The sequence below is a fragment of the Carassius gibelio genome, chromosome A19 (assembly GCF_023724105.1).
Source record: "Carassius gibelio isolate Cgi1373 ecotype wild population from Czech Republic chromosome A19, carGib1.2-hapl.c, whole genome shotgun sequence".
Taxonomy (NCBI): Eukaryota; Metazoa; Chordata; class Actinopteri; order Cypriniformes; family Cyprinidae; genus Carassius; species Carassius gibelio.
In genome coordinates, this window is record NC_068389.1 from 2,740,436 (window position 1) to 2,761,082 (window position 20,647).

At 44.8% G+C, this 20,647-nt stretch overlaps 1 pseudogene; it reads right to left on the reverse strand.

Moving 5' to 3' along the window:
* The window catches only part of LOC127934947 (oxysterol-binding protein-related protein 6-like), a 151,169-nt pseudogene that overhangs the window by 122,071 nt on the left and 8,451 nt on the right, over positions 1-20,647 (reverse strand).

Sequence of the window (20,647 nt, forward strand, 5' to 3'; positions counted from 1 at the left end):
CCATTGAGCTGGCGGAGGCCGCCCAACACCGGGAGATAGGGGAGCGAGCGCCGCCTTTTCCCCGAAGGGTGGTCCAGGAGCGACGCTCGCCGGAGGGCACCCAGCGACCCGTGAGCAGGCCTGCGGTTCCCGGCCCCCAGGACGAGCCAATGCCCACCGAGCCGCCGCGTTCCCCAGGACGGACATGGCTAGCAGGCTGTTCAGTCCACGGTCCAGCGCCGAAGGCACCACGGGCCAGGGTGCGCATCAACGGCCGGCCATTCGTCGCCGTCCTCGACTCGGGCAGCGGGGTAAGCCTGATACAACCGACTGTCCTTCCACCCCGAACAGGTTCCAGGGCCCGGCTGGCGATAACGTGCGTGCACGGGGATACCAGGCATGTGCCGGCCCGGAGAGTGACCATCACCGCGACACCTGGTTCCTGGCCCGTCGAAGTGGGAATCTTAAGGAACCTACCGGTACCCGTTCTCCTCGGCCGGGATTGGCCGGGGTTCGATCAGCTCCTCACCTCCAGCACACAGCCTGCTAGCCCGGCCGGGAACCGCCGACGCCGGAGTCCAGCAAGGCGCCCTCGACGAGGCCCCGCGCTGCTAACGTCAGACAGCCCTCGAGGAGGTGAGTCCCCCTCCCAAAACTCTAACCTGTTCTTCGATGTCTTCCAGCAGATAGCGGGAGGGGGGACGCTCGCCAAAGAGCAGCGTGGGGACGAGCGCCTCAAGCATTGCTGGTCTCAAGTGCGGGTGGCGGAAGGGGAGGATCTACAACCGGCTCCCCACCCCACACCCCACTTCATCATCCAAAACGGCCTGCTCTATTATGTCGGCCAGCGGAGGGGGGAGGAAAAGACGCTGTTGGTGGTACCGCGGAGCAAAGTCCCGGCGGTCTTGGAACTCGCCCACGCCCACCCGATGGCTGGCCACCTCGGCGCCCAAAACACTGTGCAACGGATCCGGGACCGCTTCCACTGGCCAGGACTGGAGGCGGATGTCACGCGGTACTGCCAAGCGTGCCCAACGTGCCAACGGACCTCGCCACATACTCCTCCCCCTAGCCCGCTGATCCCGCTGCCGATCATTGAGGTGCCCTTCGAGCGCATCGGGATGGACCTGGTGGGGCCGCTGCCGAAGTCCGCCCGGGGGCATGAACACATCCTGGTGATCGTGGATTATGCCACCCGCTACCCAGAGGCCATTCCCCTTCGCAAGGCCACCGCCAAAAACATCGCACAGGAGCTCTTCCTACTGAGTAGTCGGGTTGGCCTGCCAGCGGAGATCCTGACCGACCAGGGCACCCCTTTCATGTCCCGGATCATGGCTGACCTCTGTAAACTCCTCAAAGTCCGACAGATCCGGACCAGCGTATACCACCCACAAACCGATGGGCTCGTGGAACGTTTTAACCAGACCCTGAAACAGATGCTGCGGCGTGTCGTGGCCGAGGACCGACGCGACTGGGACCAGATGATCCCGTATGTGCTGTTCGGGATCCGGGAGGTGCCCCAGGCATCCACCGGCTTCACGCCCTTCGAGCTCCTCTTCGGCCGCCAACCCCGAGGGCTCCTAGATGTCGCCCGGGAAGCCTGGGAACAACAGCCTGCGGTATGTTGGACCACCGTCGAGCACGTCAAGGCCATGAGGGAGCGGATCGACAGGGTCATGCCATTGGTCCGGGAGCATCTGACCAAGGCCCAGCAAGACCAGCAGCGCCTCTTCAATCGGGCTGCCCAACCCCGGGAGTTCCAGCCGGGAGATCACGTCATGGTACTGGTCCCCACCTCAGCCTGTAAGTTCCTGGCCCGCTGGCAGGGCCCGTATACGGTCACCGAACGGGTGGGACCCGTCACCTACAAAGTGCGCCAACCTGGTCGTCGAAGGGAAGAGCAGCTCTATCATATAAACCTGTTGAAGCGCTGGGTGGGGACCGGGCCCCAGCTCTCGGCCCTCGCCGCCACCTCTCCCGTGGTTGTGGACATGGACCCCCACCTCTCCGCAGCCCAGAAGACGGAACTGCAGCACCTGGTCGGTCAGTTCTCGGATGTGTTCTCCCCTCTGCCAGGGCGGACGACCGTCATCCAGCACGAAATCCGAACACCACCAGGAGTCATCGTCCGGCAGGCTCGGCGACACGCAATCGAGACAGAGGTACAGGAGATGTTGAAGCTAGGGGTAATTGAGCCCTCGCGGAGTCCATGGTCCAGCCCCATCGTCATGGTCCCGAAGCCCGACGGCACCCTACGGTTCTGTAACGACTTCCGCCGCCTAAATGAGGTCTCTGAATTCGATGGCTATCCCATGCCCCGCGTCGATGAGCTCCTGGATCGACTAGGAAGGGCCCGGTTCATATCAACTCTCGACCTCACCAAGGGGTATTGGCAAGTCCCCCTGTCTAAGGATGCCAAGCCGAAGACAGCCTTCTCGACCCCCAGTGGCCACTGGCAGTACCGGGTCCTTCCCTTCGGCCTGCACTGGGCCCCCGCCACATTCCAGAGGCTCATGGATGTCCTGCTGAGGCCCCATATGGCCTACGCCGCGGCCTACATCGACGACGTGGTCATCCATTCAGAGACCTGGGGGGAACATTTAGAGCGGCTCCGGAGGGTGCTGCTGGACCTCCGCCGGGCGGGGCTCACCGCCAACCCCCGGAAATGTCACCTGGCTCTCTCCGAAGCCAAGTACCTGGGCTTCTGCGTGGGACGTGGCCTCATCCGCCCCCAAGAAAAGAAGGTGACAGCTATCCTCTCGGCACCGCGGCCCTCTACCAAGACCCAGGTACGAGCCTTTTTGGGGTTGGCAGGATACTACCGGTGTTTTATCCCTAACTTCTCCTCCTTAGCCTCTCCCCTGACAGATCTGACCAGGAAGGGGCAACCGGAGAAGATAGCCTGGAATCTAGAAGCGGAAGAGGCATTCCAGCAGGTGAAGTCAGCCCTCACCACGGAGCCAGTCCTGCGAGCCCCCGACTTCAACTGCCCCTTCCTGGTGCAAACCGACGCCTCGGACACCGGGTTGGGAGCCGTTCTCTCCCAGGTCCAGGACGGCGAGGAACACCCGGTGATCTTTATTAGCCGGAAGCTGACCCCGACCGAACAACGGTATGCCGCCGTGGAGAAGGAAGCGCTGGCCGTCAAGTGGGCAGTCCTGGAGCTCCGCTATTACCTCCTCGGACGCCGGTTCACCCTGCTGACAGATCATGCGCCACTACAGTGGATGGCCAGCGCAAAGGACACCAACCCCAGGGTAACCCGCTGGTTCCTTGCGCTCCAGGACTTCCACTTCACCATACAACATCGGGCGGGGACGGCCAAAGCCAACGCGGACGGTCTCTCCAGGATAGGGGCAGCTTTCGCAGGTCTGTCAGGCTCCACTCCCCACCCTCCCCATATCTCCCCATTGTACCGCAGGCGCAGGTCGACGCTTAGGGGGGGGGAGTGTGACATGCGTCCCGAGCGCTCGTCAGCGTCGCCCTGGCAACACACCGGAATCACCGGCACGAGCTCATCACGGGCTGAGCGGTCGCACCTGCAGCTCATCAAGCAGTGCCTACTTAGGCAGAGGAGGAAGACAGAGTGGTGAGGAATGTCTCCTGACAAAGACGCTAACCCTTACCTCCTCTTTTCCAGAGAGCAGCGTGTGACCGTCAGCCCCCACCAAGGAGAGCACAGCACGGGATCCACCACTCAGGACACAGCGAGCACGAGGGACTTAAAGCGCCACGGAGAGCACCGCCTTCACCCAGAGCACTTTCATCTAATAAATCCACCCTTCGGGGACTTTTCTCTTCCATCGGTTGTCGTGTAGTTCCTCACCCCGCCACAATGCTCAGACTTTTCATGCTCATACTTTTCAGTTGGCCAATATTTCTAAAAATCCTTTCTTTGTATTGTTCTTAAGTTATATTCTATTTTTCAGAGATATTGAATTCTGGATTTTCCTTAGTTGTCATCTGAAATATATCAGTCTGTGTGTAATGAATGAATATAATATACAAGTTTCACTTTCTGAATGGAATAAGTTAAATCAATCAACTTTTTGATTATATTCTAATTATAATGACCAGTACCTGTATATTCAAACTCAAATAAGAAACATCACTTTGAACTTACAAAACCAAGTGATTCGAATCTTGAAAGTGTTCGGGAATGACCCCAGATCTTTCCAGACTTCTTTTTGGGTTTCAGAAGACTAAGGTCCTGAAAAATAAGCACCATGTTAACCTCTTTGCTATTTAACACTGCTAATGCCATCAAACAATCACTTCTACTTCTCACATTTGCTCAGTGTTATGCCGGCAGCTGCACAAAGATAACATATCCTATTCATTCTGTGTCAGATTTAAAACCGCAGACTCACCTGCATGCCGATTCGACGTTCAAGGTCCGCATTTGTGATGGGAAGACCACCCTCATGCCAGTGAAGTTTCAGGATTAAACTCAAAAGCTCAGCTATATCCAGCTGACACCTGGCAAGTTCTGTGAATGAGAGTCTGAATGTTAGAGGAAGTTAACATATTTTGAAGCCTTCTGATGCAAAAGCAGTCTACTTAGTACACTAAATAGGTGTCAACTGACAATAGTACAATTTGTGTGAAATGAAAGGGATCAAGTGTGGGTTTTTTTGTTTGTGTGTTTGCTTTTTAGAAAGGTTTCAAATAACATTAAATAAGGTGATGCTACTTCACACCAGGTTCAATTTCTTATAAAAAAAAAAAAAAAAAAAACTAGGAAGGTTATGATAATTGCAAGTTGTTCATCTGCATTTTTGGTCTCTTATTTCTCATTTTCCTCTTGACAAGAGCCCATAGATTCTCTCTGGGGTTCAGGTCTGGTGAGTTTGCTGGCCAGTCAAGCACACCAACACTAAGGTCGTTTAACCATCTTTTGGTGCTTTTGGAAGTGTGGGCACGTGACAAATCCTGCTGGAAAATGAAATCAGCATCTCCATAAAGTTGGTCAGCAGCAGGAAGCATGAAGTGCTCTAAAACTTCCTGGTATACGGCTGTGTTGACCTTGGACCTCAGAAAACACAATCGGCCAACACCAGCAGATGACATTGCACCCCAAATCAAAGACTGCGTAAACTTAACACTGGACTTCAAGCAACTTGGGCTATGAGCTTCTCTACCCTTCCTCCAGACACTAGGACCTTGGTTTCCAAATGAAATACAAAACTTGTTCTCATCTGAAAAGAGGACTTTGGAGCCCTGGGCAACAGTTCAGTTCTCCTCCTGAGCCCAGGTAAGATGCCTCAGGAGTGGCTTAACAAGAGGAATACGACAACCAGTCCCGGCGCCAGAAGATTTTAACAGTGGGGACTATCCCTCCTTCCCGGGGGGGCACATAGCTTGAGTGTCAGTGGGCGTTTGGTGATGGAATTTAATTTTTCCTATAAAACAAAGTAACTAGTATTACTAATCATCGTCACTATTCGCAAAGAAAAAGAAATATGATTTTTCACTGGCTCTATGCACATCAGAATTGGTTCAAACTTTATGCAAACATTTAAGTCACGACTAAAATATGATGACGGTATAAACTAATTATGCATTCTATAGTAGCTAAATAAAAAAAAAAAAACCTGCTAGAACAGCTGGAGTCTGCGGCGCTTACTCTTGTTGAACCTTCTCAGTAGAGTATCTTTCCATTCATCCCGAAATTTTCTTGTCAAGTCTCTTTCAAATGCCAGTTGCACTAAATGAGCCTTTCGCTGATGTAGCATGCTCCTTCGATTGTCCGTGAACATGTTTCAGAGTAGAAAATGAGTTTTGGCATGTAGCTGTAGAAGCTCCAAATGTCAGCGCACATTTCATTGCAGTGATTACACTAGGCATGGCTTCAAGCGTGGTATGATGCTCCTGGAGTATTTGTTAATTTTTCGCCACTAGAAATCGATCTGGACAGTACTTTACCCAGGAATTGTCGGGCCACAACAAATTCTGAATGAACCACTTCTGAATTAATTAAGTTCATCATATCTTGTACGAGTTGAGCATCCAAGAAAGTGGCGTCACATTTTGGATCAAAAGCTGAAAGAGCTTCAATTAACTTGCTATTTCTTTCTCCGAAACGCTCCAAGATTTCTGCAAGCACTGCATCCAAAGTACTGTAGAATAATCGTCTGAGCTCTTCTTGATTTCCCAAATCACCTTGAACCTGGCCAATGCTTTCCTCCAGCAGATATTCTTGAAGGCCTTTGTTGATGGTCCGCTTTCGTTTGGGAGGTCTTGGCATTTCAGTGTCGTCTGCCTTTTCCCACAGCTCTAAGAACTCAGATTCACTGCGCAATTTCGTAAGGCATTCTGAAGCACAAGTAACTAATTTGACTGCACTTAGAAGATCCATGTCCTCTGACTGCATCAGTTCATTTGGAGCATCAAGCAGCAGTAGAATCTTATACACCATGTGGGCAATGAATTTGAAGCTCATCTCTGATACTTCCCTAATCAGGCCAGCTGCTTCCATGCGCACCTCCGTCTCGTATCTGCGGTTTCCATTGATTTCGGCTAACAACAAAGTAATGTCTTAAAGAATTCAGAATTGTTTTGACAGTTTGAAGATGTCCTGTCCATCGCTGTTCAAGTAATCTCTTAAGCTGCTGCCCTCCATACAAGACAGCAACGGTTGCTCCTTTATGAATTTATAAAGCAAGTTACATACATTAAAGAAGTCTTCAACCGTGGGCTCTGGATATTGCATGAACTACCACAAGATGGAGCTGATGATTGAAGCAATGCACGTACGGAATCACTCTTCCTAATTTGTCCTGCAAAATTTTCTGTACTCCATTTTTTTCGGACATGAGGCCCCGTCATACAACTGGCTCAATATTTTAGAAGTACTTAACCCATTCTTTTCAAGCTCTGTAATTATTGTGTTAGTAAGGGTCTGGGCATCCCCTTTTTCAGTTGTTGATCATGGAAAGAAGTCGCTCTGTGACATGATAATTGTCTTTAACAAAGCGAACGATTATGGAAATATTTTCCATTCCAGTTGGGTCACGTGTGCCATCTACTTTGATTTTGTACCACGAGTCTGCAACTTCTCAAACTATTTCTTCAGTGACCAGACTGCTCATGTCTGCAATGACGTCATTTTGAATTTCGTGAGAACTGTACATTGCATTGCGTGGTATTGTCTTCATAACACTCCTTAACTCTGGATCTTTTCGGAGGTTATATTCGAATAATGAAAGGAAAAGTCCGCTTCCATCCTCTGTTAGACTATCAAAAGCATCTGTGCTTCCCCTTAGCGGCAAATGGTTCACTACAAGAAACTCAATCATGTCCACTACAGAGGAGAGGTAGTAGCGATTCCTAGCTAATTGGTTACTGTTAACCATAGTGGAAATTTCAAGTCCACTTTCAGCCCGTTTCCTCTGTATTTCCAGAGTGCCATGCTTGTAATGTGCTCTTTTGATGCTGCATGTTTGTTAAGGCCTTTTCCCGCCTCTACAGCGTGTTTCCAATCACTGAAGCCCCTTACAGTGAAAGCGTTGTCTGATGGAGATATTAGATATTTCCTACATGGAAAACAAAATGCAGCATCTGCTTCTACGGAGTATTCCCACCACTCCCGTGACATATACCATGATGCAACAAATGATCAATGCTGGTTGTAGCAAAGGCGAAGAGGAAAACGTCTTAATTTAACCTGATTTGGTTTATCCTCACCAAGGTCAAAAGGCACTCTTGGTGGTCCAGGCGTGCATGAGCTGGAGCACGAGGGCAGAGGAACAATAGGTGTTGGTGTCTTGTCGACTAGCGTGTCTACTGAGTTGCTGTTGGTTGCTTGGAATTTGCACGGTCGCATCTGGCAAACTATAATATATCCATTTGTATACTGCCGTACAGTAATCTAACAAATACTGATGAATCACACAATTGTAAGAAGCTCCCTGATAGGCTAGCGTTGTTAGGAGACAAATCTCCGCCTACCACCAGTCTGACGGTCACGTCAGATTTTTGCCTGATATTTTTTAGTGGTTATGGTATGATTAAAACTCGATTCAATTTAAAATAAGTAACGTTTTGTTTTTAAACTTTTTATTGAAATTACACATCACATTTTATATCACATTATACTTTATTACATTTTTATGTTCTATTGTGCCAGGCTTAGGAGGGGGGGCTTAAGATCGTCGCTAAGCCCCCCCTTGACGCCGGGCCTGATGACTAGAGCTGTAGTCAAGTCCGGCTTTGTCGAGTTCAAGTCAAGTCCAAGTCCAGGACTAGTCGAGACCGAGTCAAGACCGAGTCCAAAGAGGTTCGAGTCCAAGTCAAGTCCAAGTCCAAAAGTTTCGAGTCCAAGTCCAAGACCGAGTCCAAATGAAAGAAAAAATGGTCCTCTTCAAGACCACATACTAAACTACTGATAATGTTTGTGATGCGAGAGAAAGCATATCTCCTATTCTAAGAAAATCATTTTACATTATTATTTGTAATGATCAAAAAGCATGTGCAAAGTAACAACTCTGTAGGACAGGGGTCTCCAAACTACATCCTGGATGGCCAATGTCCTTAGCTCCAACTGGCCTTAAAACACCTGGAAGATTAGTGTGTCTAGTAAGAGCTTGATTAGGTTAAAGTGTGTGTAATTAGGGTTAAAGCTAACAGGGGCGTTAAACAAGATCCTGGGCCCTATGCATAGGCAGTCCTGATGGGCCCCCATGGCCCCCACCCATGAAAATATCCAGGTAAAAAATAGATATTTCAGAATCATACTTTTCAAGGGCCCTCTCTTCCTTTGGGGCCTTGCTAATGAGTACTGGTTTTACTCCCAGTCCGACCCTGGGAGCTAAACTTGGATAAACAAACAAAGTTTGGAACTGTAAGGTCAAATAATTTTTATGTACTTTATTTTTTGTTGACATTATATCTGTGGTCAAAAATGTATATGACTATGCCTAATTGGCACAGTGCACAGACACACGCAAAGCTCGGGATATGACAAATGCGCGCAGCAAGGCTAGAATGGATACGTTTGGCTCTACTGGCCATGCGCACATAAATACAGCAAATTTTTGTCCTACTGTGCTAGATCTTGCATAGACTAGTCGAGCTCTGTCGGAAACAATCGACTACTCCAGCATGCATTAACCATAATGCATACAAAGTGTTTGCAAGTACGACGTGAATTTTAGAATTACAATATTGCGTGGAGCTGTTACTATATGACCTTATCTATGTTGCATGTAAAAATAAAATATGTAATGTAATAATTAGGGTTGTGCCTGAAGCCGAATACCTTATTCGGAATGGCACGGATAATGGCTTAAAAAACGAATAACGCTCAAGGAATAATTCTGCCTGAATACTCGGCTAAAGCTGACAGAGTCTGGTGTTTGCTAGATAACAGGTGAGCCAGGGCATCAGCGCCAGAAGTGAATGAATGTAAACTTTATGAGTGAAAAGAGAGCAAATCAAACACCGCATTGTTGTCGCCTCTCTGTTTATCTCTCAGAAATCAGAGCGTTGCAAGAGTAATTTTACCTATAATAATACATCATAGCTACACGTTATATTATTTTTATATATTTAAAAGGCAAATATTGAAAGCTTAGGCTACCATGATACGAATGAATGGAATAAGCACAGCACGCTCACCAATCAAACAGACGCGTTGCGCGTCTCAGTCTCTCAAAAACCAAATCAGTTCTCTCTCAAGAGTAGGCTAATAATCAGCTTTGATACGGATACATTGTCTACTTGTCCTACATGTTTGCATATTTACCTTTTGCTGGTTTGCGCGGAACACACACATCTGTGTAGTGAAGTTCATTAACATTAAGACTCGCTCAAAGTTTTCTGCGTAATGAAAATGTGCGCATTGAATGGATTCAGTCGTGTTCAAATGATCACTAAACGTTTGTCATGACATCTCTCTGCTTGCATGATAAATATTATTTTAGAAATTAATAATTATTTCAGTTTAACATGACATACTTGTTGAGTGATAACTATGAAAAAATATATAAAAAGTCATAACAGTCTTATCAAGTAACTGTACGATGTTATATCCGAACGCAGATAGGAAAAATTTTGTGATTGTTACAGATACAAATACTGGATGTTACATGAAAATGTAAATATGTAATGTCAAATATAAAGTTTTTAAAATTTACATATGTAATTGTTGCATAAGGCTATACATTAATACGCGTTTATTGAAAAAAAAAAAAAGGCTATCTAGGTGTAGACGTAAATAAAACACAATCTAACATGTAGAAAATTAAATTAGAAACATCTAAACTTTTCAGGTCGCAGTAAGTGCACCACTGGTCATGCACATCCTTTCCCGGAACAATACTGAAAGCTAAGGCAAGATGGAGAAACAGATGATCATAGTTGTAAAAGGATAGCCATTTTTTAAATTAATCTATTAGCAGAGCTACTGCAAGTGATTTTAAGTGCTGGAATTCCATTTATTCTTTACTGAAACTTCTGCGTCATCATGGAGAGCGGGTCATGGTTGCCCAGCAACAGCAGACGCCACTGGAGCGCAAGCGCAGGCTACTGAGTGCTTTGGAAATAAGGAGAGCGGCGCGCCTAGCGTTTTCCACACGTTTTCAGTCGCGACATCATGCAAATGTGGTTTTGTTTTGAAGGAGAAATTTTTTATTTTATTTTTTTTCTGGACTCGGTCGAGACCAACTAGAAGACTTGGCGAGTCCGATGGCCAAGTCCGAGACAAGTCCGAGTGCAAATTCAACGAGTCCGAGACAAGTCCGAGACGACAGAAAAATGTCTCGAGTCCGGACTCGAGTCCAAGACCGGACTCGAGTACTACAGCCCTACTGATGACAACTGGAGCCAAATTCCTTGACACTTCTGTGTGTGGTGGCTCTTGATGTCTTGACCCCAGCCTCAGTCTATTCCTTGTACAGTTCACTCAAATTCTTGAATCCAGTGTGCTTGACAATCCTCATAAGGCTGCGGTTCTCTTGGTTGTCCATCTTTTTCTTCCACAGAACTTTGTTAACATGCTTTGATACAGCACTCAATGAACAGCCAGCTTCTTTGGCAATTAATGTTTTTTTGGCTTACACTCCTTGTGAAGAGTGTCAATGATTGTCTTCTGGACAACTGTCAGGATCAGCAGTATTCCCCATGATTGTGTAGATTAGTGAACCAAATTGAGAGACCATTTTGAAGGCTCTGGAAACATTTGCAGGTGTTTTGAGTTGATTAGCTGGGTTTTTGTTAAATGTGAGCCAAATTCACAATTAAAAGAACCAAAGACTTAAACTACTTCAGTATACAGGTGCTAGTCATATAATTAGAATATAATCAAAAAGTTGATTTCACTAATTCCATTCAAAAACTGAAATTTGTATATTATATTCATTCATTACACACAGACTGATACATTTCAAACGTTTATTTATTTTAATTTTGATGATTATATCTGTCAACTAAGGAAAATCCCAAATTACTAAAGACCAATACAAAGAAAGGATTTTTAGAAATCTTGGCCAATTGAAAAGTATGAGCATGTACAGCACTCAATACTTAGTTGGGGCTCGTTTTGCCTGAATGACTGCAGCAATGCGGTGTGGCATGGAGTCGATCAGTTTGTGGCACTGCTCAGGTGTTATGAGAGACCAGGTTGCTCTGATAGTGGCCTTCAGCTCTTCTGCTTTCTTGGGTCTGGCATAATCGCATCTTTCTCTTCACAATACGCCATAGATTTTCTATGGGGTTAAGGTCAGGCGAGTATGCTGGCCAATTAAGAACAGGGATACCCTGGTCCTTAAACCAGGTACTGGTAGCTTTGGCACTGTGTGCAGGTGCCAAGTCCTGTTGGAAAATGAAATCTGCATCTCCATAAAGTTGGTCAGCAGCAGGAAGCATGAAGTGCTCTAAAACTTCCTGGTATACGGCTGTGTTCCCCTTTGACCTCAGAAAACACAGTGGACCAACACCAGCAGATGACATGGCACCCAAACCATCACTGACTGTGGAAACTTTACACTGGACCTCAAGCAACTTGGATTGTGTGCCTCCCCTCTCTTCCTCCAGACTCTTGGACCCTGATTTCCAAAGGAAATGCTAAACTTACTTTCATCAGAGAACATAACTGTGGACCACTCAGCAGCAGTCCAGTCCTTTTTGAAGCGAGACGCTTCTGATGCTGTCTGTTGTTCAAGAGTGGCTTGACACAAGGAATGCGACAGCTGAAACACATGTCTTGCATACTTCTTTTGGACAACTGTCAAGTCAGCAGTCTTCCCCATGATTATGTAGCCTACAGAACTAGACTGAGAGACCATTTAAAGGCCTTTGCAGGCGTTTTGAGATAATTAGCTGATTAGAGTGTGGCACCAGTCGTCTTCAATTTTGAACCTTTCCACAATATTCTAATTTTCTGAGATACTGAATTTGGGATTTTCCTTAGTTGTCAGTTAGAATCATCAAAATTAAAAGAAAAACATGTGTAATATGTCAGTATGTTTGTAATGAATTAATATAATATACAAGCTTCACTTTCTGAATGGAATTAGTTAATATCAACTTTTTGATGATATTCTAATTATATGACCAGCACCTGTACTTATTTAATACACAAGTTTGACAATTTGAGTTGAATTACTGAAATGAACTTTTCCCCGACATTTTAATTTGTTGAGATGCACCTGACAGAATACCACCTTTATATATGCAAATTCATTCTCTGCCAGCAGGAGGCGATTGTAGCGTGCAAGAGAGTGGTTTCCCCTGGTAACGGCTGTAATCAAATAAGCGCTGCAAATCAGCCAACAATAGCTGCTCAGGCATTACGGGCGAGATGAAATGAAAATGACATAAATCGTTTTTTGAAGAAAGCTTCCTTCAGAAATACAGTGACATAAAAACACCCGCACCAGGTTTCCACTTTGACACGTTTTGAAAAATGTGTTTGTGGCTGTCAGTTTTGATATTGTGGTAGACCACCACAATTAAATCAATATATGGGAAACAAAGCTTACCAAAAATGACCCGGCCTTAAATTGCTTATAAATTACTCCTCATGCTATATTTTGACCAAGATGGCGGCGCGAACACATTGCGAGGCTCAGCGTCTCTCCAGTTTTTGCAATTTTGCAGTTTTATTCCTGCTCATCTCGGGTCTGTTCGTACTGAACAGCTTTGCTTTAACATCATACACCCGACAGGAGCTTTTGGATATCGGTGTGGACTTTACCAGCAGTTTTATCACCAATCTTCGACTCATCCCTGAGATCGCTAGAACACCCGAGGCTTCACACTCTACCCGGCTGGGCGGAAGTGCTCGCAGGCGGCGTCGAGATCGTAAACAAAGGCGGGGGAAGCGCGGAGGTCTAAGAGCGGAGCTAAAGCTAACACCGCTCCGGCTCTCTTTACCCAGCATTTTTCTCGCTAATGTGCGGTCACTGGTGAACAAAATGGATGAGTTACGACTCCGCATCACCCACAGTAAGAGACTTCTGGACTGCAATGTCATGGTTTTCACAGAAACATGGCTACACAGCGACGTACCCAACAATGCTATTGAGCTAGCAGGACGCTACACGCTTCGGACAGATAGAACGGCAGATGACTCCGGCAAGACAAGAGGTGGTGGATTGTGCATTTATGTCAACAAAGCTTGGTGTACGAACACTGTCATTGTTGGGAGACACTGCTCAGCTTACCTAGAGTTTCTCATGGTTAAATGTAGACCTTTTTATCTGCCACGGGAGTTCACTTCCACCATAATAACCGCAGTCTATATTCCACCGGATGCTAATGCCAAGCTTGCTTTGAACGAACTTCATGCAGCCATTAGTAAACAACAGACTGCTCACCCGGAGGCTGCTTTTATTGTCGCGGGTGATTTTAATCACTGCAAATTAAAAACAGTACTCCCCAAATTTCACCAGCATGTTTCCTGCCACACCAGAGGAGACAAAACTTTGGATCATGTTTATACAAACATTAATGGAGCTTACATCGCGAGCCCCCTCCCCCACCTCGGACAGTCTGATCACCTTTCTTTGTTTCTCACCCCTAAGTATTCACCCCTCATCAACCGTGTGAAGCCATCAGTGAGGACCATCAAAGTGTGGCCAACTGGAGCTGACTCTTTACTTCAAGACAGGTTTCAACACACTGACTGGAGTATGTTTGCTTCACAGGCTGCCTGTGGCTCTCACATGGACATTGACATCTACACCTCCTCTGTACTGGATCACATCAACTCCACCATTGACAGTGTAACAACAGAAAAACAGATAACAACATACCCTAATCAGAAGCCATGGATGAACAAGGAGGTGCGACTTCTGCTGAAAGCCCGCAACACCGCTTTCAGGTCAGACGACGCTCAGGCCTACAGTAAATCCAGGGCTAACCTGAAAAGGGGCATCAAAAAGGCGAAGTACTGCTACAAGTTGAAGGTAGAGGAACACTTTTCCAACTCTGACCCCCGACGCATGTGGCAGGGCATCCAGATCATCAGTGACTACAAGTCAAGCAACTCCACACCAACAGTCACGGACGTCTTCTTCCTTAACGAGCTAAATTACTTTTATGCTCGCTTCAACAGCGACAGCAAGGAGACGGCCACCAAAATCTCAGCCTCTTCAGACCACCAACCTCTCAAACTCACCTCCACAGATGTCCACACTGCACTGAGCCGGATCAACGGATCTGCTGGCCCTGATGGCATTCCTGGACGTGTGCTTAGGGCATGTGCAGAGCAGCTTGCAGGGGTCTACACAGACATTTTCAACATGTCCCTCATCCAAGCAACTGTGCCTACATGTTTTAAGTGCACATCCATTGTGCCAGTACCAAAACACTCCTCCCCAACGTGCCTCAATGACTATTGCCCCGTAGCACTCACACCCATCATTATGAAGTGCTTCGAGCGACTGGTCCTAGCACATCTCAAAGACTGCCTCCCACCCACACTGGACCCACACCAATTTGCCTACCACAGAAATGGGAGCACAGAGGATGCAGTATGCACAGTGCTGCACTCTGCCCTCACACACTTAGACCATAACAACACGTATGTTAGGATGTTGTTTGTTGACTTCAGTTCAGCATTTAACACCGTCATTCCCTCCAAGCTGACCACAAAACTTGGAGACCTGTACATTAACACCTCCCTCTGCAACTGGATTATGGACTTTCTGACCAACAGGCCTCAGCATGTTCGGTCAGGCCACAACCACTCCACCACCATCACACTTAACACTGGCGTACCACAGGGCTGTGTGCTGAGCCCATTCCTCTACTCCCTTTATACCCACGACTGCAAGCCTGTGCATGGATCCAACTCCATCATTAAGATGACACCACGGTGATTGGCCTCATCAGTGACAACGATGAGACTGCCTACAGGGAAGAGGTACAGCACCTGGCCACATGGTGCGCTGACAATAACCTGCTCCTTAACACCAATAAGACCAAGGAGCTCATTGTGGACTTCAGGAAGAAAAAAGGAAGCACGCATGACCCCATCCACATTAACGGGATGGTTGTTGAACGTGTCTCCAGCTTCAAGTTCCTGGGAACCACCATCTCGGAGGACCTGTCCTGGACTACAAACACCTCCAGCCTCGTCAAAAAGGCTCACCAGCGCCTTTTCTTCCTCAGGACACTGAAGAAGAACCAGCTGTCTTCAACCATCCTGGTGAACTTTTACCGGTGTGCGATCGAGAGCATTCTGACCAGTTGCATCACAGTCTGGTATGGGAACTGCTCAGTGGCTGACCGCAAGGCACTGCAGAGGGTGGTGAAAACTGCCCAACGAATCACAGGGACACCACTTCCTGCTCTTGAGGACATCCAGAGGAAACGCTGTCTACGTCGAGCTCGCAGCATTCTCAGGGACTCCTCTCACCCTGACCACGAACTGTTTAACCTCCTCCCCTCCGGAAGGCGTTTCAGGAGCCTCCGGACAAGGACCACAAGATTCAGGAACAGCTTTTTCCCTAAAGCTGTCTCCTTGCTGAACTCTGCCCTCTGACACCCCTCAACACCCCCCACACCACACACATAGACTCCTCCCCCCTCTTCAACACTGATTTATTTACTCACAACAAGCAAAAAGTAACTTGTTATTACTTGCACTACTGTCTGTTCATCCAGGAACACTGTATAATCCATTTGCACATTGAAATATTTTTTTTCTATGCACTTTACTGTCCATTGCAATACTGTAAATTATGTTCTTAGTTCTGCCTATAGTGTACATACACTTTTACATAGCCCATCTGTATAGTATGTTCATAGTACACCTATCTGTATATCGTGCTTATAGTATTTAATATCTGTAAATTATGTCCATAATACTTACCTGTATAGTTATTGTACATATTATAGACCTTTATTCTGTACTTACTGCTTATTGCACTTCTGGTTAGATGCTAACTGCATTTCGTTGCCTTGTACCTACATGTGCAGTGACAATAAAGTTGAATCTAATCTAATCTAATTATCACCAAACATTGGATTCAATCTTTTTGTCAATTTTTCTTCATTTAGGACTGGTTTTGTATTTATATTTGCATCTGATTAATTGTAGTATGAGAAAGAGCACATTAAAGGGATACTTCACCCAAAAATGAAAATTAGACCGTTTTACTCGCCCTCAAAGCATCCTAGGTGTTTATGACTTTCTTCTTTCAGATGAATCCAGTTAGAGATATAAAAAAATTGTTCAGGCTATTCCAAGCTCTATCATTGCAGTCAGCGGATTGGCTATTCAACTGTAAAACAGCTCTGGGGAGTGAACAAAATATCCATATTTCAAACGTAATAAACACTTTCGGTCACGATATCTGTCATACACTGAAATATGGATATTTTTCTTTCAAAAACAGAAGACCTTTATTCAGCCGCCGGAGTCCTGTGAGGCACGTTTTATTATAGATGGAAGTGCTTTATTTGACGACTTATGGACTGTTCAATTGTAACACCCGCGGACAACAATGATACAGCTTTGAATAGCCAGGACAATTTTCAATATAACTCAAACTGGATTCATCTGAAGAAGAAAGTCATATACACCTAGGATAGGGGTGTAACGGTACGCTAAAATAACAGTTCGGTACGTACCTCGGTTTTAAAGTCACGGTTCGGTTCATACAGTAAGGGGAAGAAATCCAAACATTAAACTGCAGGTTGTTCATTACTATAAAAAGTGTAAACAAATTGTACAAAAAAAGTTTAAAAGACACTTTTTAATAAAATATATATAAAATAAAAAAAGAATATGAAATAAAATACTGCTGCAAAGTTCTCCTCTAAATAAAATACTCTCAGTCTCAAACCAATATCACATAATAAAATATAAGGAAAAATATAAATAAATAACTATGATTACAGTGCAGCATTACCAATCCCAGCTTGTAGGCCTGCTTATATTTAAAATATATAACTTTTCCAAAGTGTAGATTTGCAGCATCAGCAGTTTCAGTTTTTAGACCTGCTCAGATTTCGTTATTGCGTTGGACCGATCGGAATTAAGAGCAAAGGTCTGTTTAAATGCCGACGGGAGCTGCGTTTGAATTACAATAGTTTTTTTTTCTAGTTGTAGTGATGTTCGAACTCGCGTGATGCCTTTTGAAAACCTTAGGCCGGTGACACACTGGCATATTGCACCTGTCAAACATAGTCTATTTTACCGTTAATACTGTTGACGGTGTCCTTTATCAGTAGGCTTTATATTTATGCTCAACATGAAGTGTAGATATTGTTGTAGTGAAGACAAGATCCTGGTCTGTCGGCTGCCTCCCTCTATGTCACCTACAGTAGCAGCAGCGCGCCAGGCATGATTATGGTGTTTAAGGACACAGAAAACGTGAGGCAGCCGTCACGCAACTGACACGCAGCAGAAACGCCACACTCACGCCACGCAGCCAGTGTGTCACCAATCTTTGGTGATAATATAGCATAATGAATGATTTAAGCAATTTTTTGAGTCTGGGTCATTTTTGCCCTGGAGCACCACAAGTGTAACAAGGAAAAAAATCTTCAAAAATCTTTTTCGGGAAAAAGAAACTTCTCGGGGCAAAAAAGACCCGATCACAACATGAGGATTAAGAGAGCGCATCTGCACACCTTTCGAATAGCACATCAAGAACCAGGTTGACCGGGTACAAGGTACTATCAGTTCTTTAAAAAACCTGTTACCGTAACTTTCAACTATGTACTGGATCTTTTGACAACACTAATTGCAAACACTGAAGATTCTCAAAATGCATATATAAAAGTTGTCCCAAATTTTTCTAGTGTTTTATAATGTCGATTTAAATGACATTTCTTCAGGACCTACACTGACTCCATATACTCATGCTAAATTAAAAAAAGGTATTAGTATTGCATACCTTGCTGGCAAAAGTCAGCTTCCTGTGTCTTTTTGAGCCAATCAGAAACTTTAGTATTTCCTCGAGATGAAGAGGCTGATGGGAAAACCTGCATCTCTGACCCAAACAATGATGGTGAGCTCTGATAATGTGGCATCTAGATAAGAGAAAAGTTCAGAACCTCTCAATGGGGAAAATTCAAACCAGTGAAAAAAAAAAAAAAAAAAAAAAAATTACTTTTTTTTTCAAAAGCAAAATCACATTTAAGATGAACATTAATGCCCACCATCGCTCTGTTTCTCTGTGCAAGACTCGTGGCAGGCAAAGTGCTGCCGTTTCCTGTCGAGAGGGCTTGAAGGACCCCCTGGTGTAGGTTTATAGCCTCGTTCTTCTTGAAATGCCGATGGGCAGTCAGTTTGGTTAGCCAGATATAGAAGATATCATCACTCTTTGCCTGGAAGGAGGAGACAAGTCAACGCACCCACAAACAAATAGTTACAATTAGAGTTTTTCACAAGCAAATCCAATGTGTTATGATTAAATTTTATTCTATCATTTTGCATGTCATCGCTGTCAGAGACACTCCCCTAGAAGAGGCCTCACATCCCACGTTTAGGTCTAATGATGAGCTGTGTTGCCAACCACAGAATCGTCTGTTCATCTTTTGAATGACCAATCAAGTTAGTGTTCAAGTTAGTCAAGCAAATGCTCTGCTGGAGTAGCTCCGTTAAGACTGTTGAGGAGACAAGAGGCCACTTTTCAACCCATTCCCACTTTCTAGTGTTTGATTAATACCAGGGATTGAAAAAAAAAAAAAAAAAAAAATCTAATCTGTTCACTCAGAGCAGAATCAATATTTTAACATTTACGTTCCTGCGTTCCTCTGATATTATTACCATTCCGGTTCGGGAGGAAGAAATACCGGTTAATAACATTTGTTTAAATCAATATTCTTTGCCTATAATTTGCCTAATAATAATAATAATAATAATAATAATAATAATAATAATTATTATTATTATTATTATTATTATTATTATACAGCAATTTCTTTACTCAAAAAGACAAGGAAAAAAAAAGACAAAAAAAAAATAATAATTAAGGTGAAGCTGATGCCTACCACTCTCATTGGGCAAATGGTTCCATGTTCCCGATGTATCTGTATGCTAAAATATTTGTACTTCCATCGACATAAAACATCATCCTGCACATCGGCTATATCAGCACAGTGAGGTGTGGTCACACTGAACGCAACATTGTACAACGGAGCAGTGTTACTTTGTTTTTTTAAACTGTATTTTATTTTGTAATGAACAGGCTTCAATATAGCAAAATTATGTTGTGTCAGCGCGTAAGGTCATACCAACGCTGTTTGGTTTTACAGAAGCAAGATATTAAAGCTGTCAAACTTCTGCTAAATAATTAAAACTGTAAAGCTTTTGTAAAATAAAGAAAACATTTCTCTGCGGTTTCATTTTCCTTTCCGAAAACTTTGGAACACATCACAATGAAATGTAATTTAGCACATTTTTTCTTTCATTTCGTTAATCTGTCAATATGATTTAAATAGATTACATATATTTAGTGTACAGTATTGTTCAAAATAATAGCAGTACAATGTGACTAACCAGAATAATCAAGGTTTTTCGTATATTTTTTTATTGCTACGTGGCAAACAAGTTACCAGTAGGTTCAGTAGATTCTCAGAAAACAAATGAGACCCAGCATTCATGATATGCACGCTCTTAAGGCTGTGCAATTGGGCAATTAGTTGAATTAGTTGAAAGGGATGTGTTCAAAAAAATAGCAGTGTGGCATTCAATCACTGAGGTCATCAATTTTGTGAAGAAACAGGTGTGAATCAGGTGGCCCCTATTTAAGGATGAAGCCAACACTTGTTGAACATGCATTTGAAAGCTGAGGAAAATGGGTCGTTCAAGACATTGTTCAGAAGAACAGCGTACTTTGATTAAAAAGTTGATTAGAGAGGGGAAAACCTATAAAGAGGTGCAAAAAATGATAGGCTGTTCAGCTAAAATGATCTCCAATGCCTTAAAATGGAGAGCAAAACCAGAGAGACGTGGAAGAAAACAGAAGACAACCATCAAAATGGATAGAAGAATAACCAGAATGGCAAAGGCTCAGCCAATGATCACCTCCAGGATGATCAAAGACAGTCTGGAGTTACCTGTAAGTACTGTGACAGTTAGAAGACGTCTGTGTGAAGCTAATCTATTTTCAAGAATCCCCCGCAAAGTCCCTCTGTTAAAAAAAAGGCATGTGCAGAAGAGGTTACAATTTGCCAAAGAACAAATCAACTGGCCTAAAGAGAAATGGAG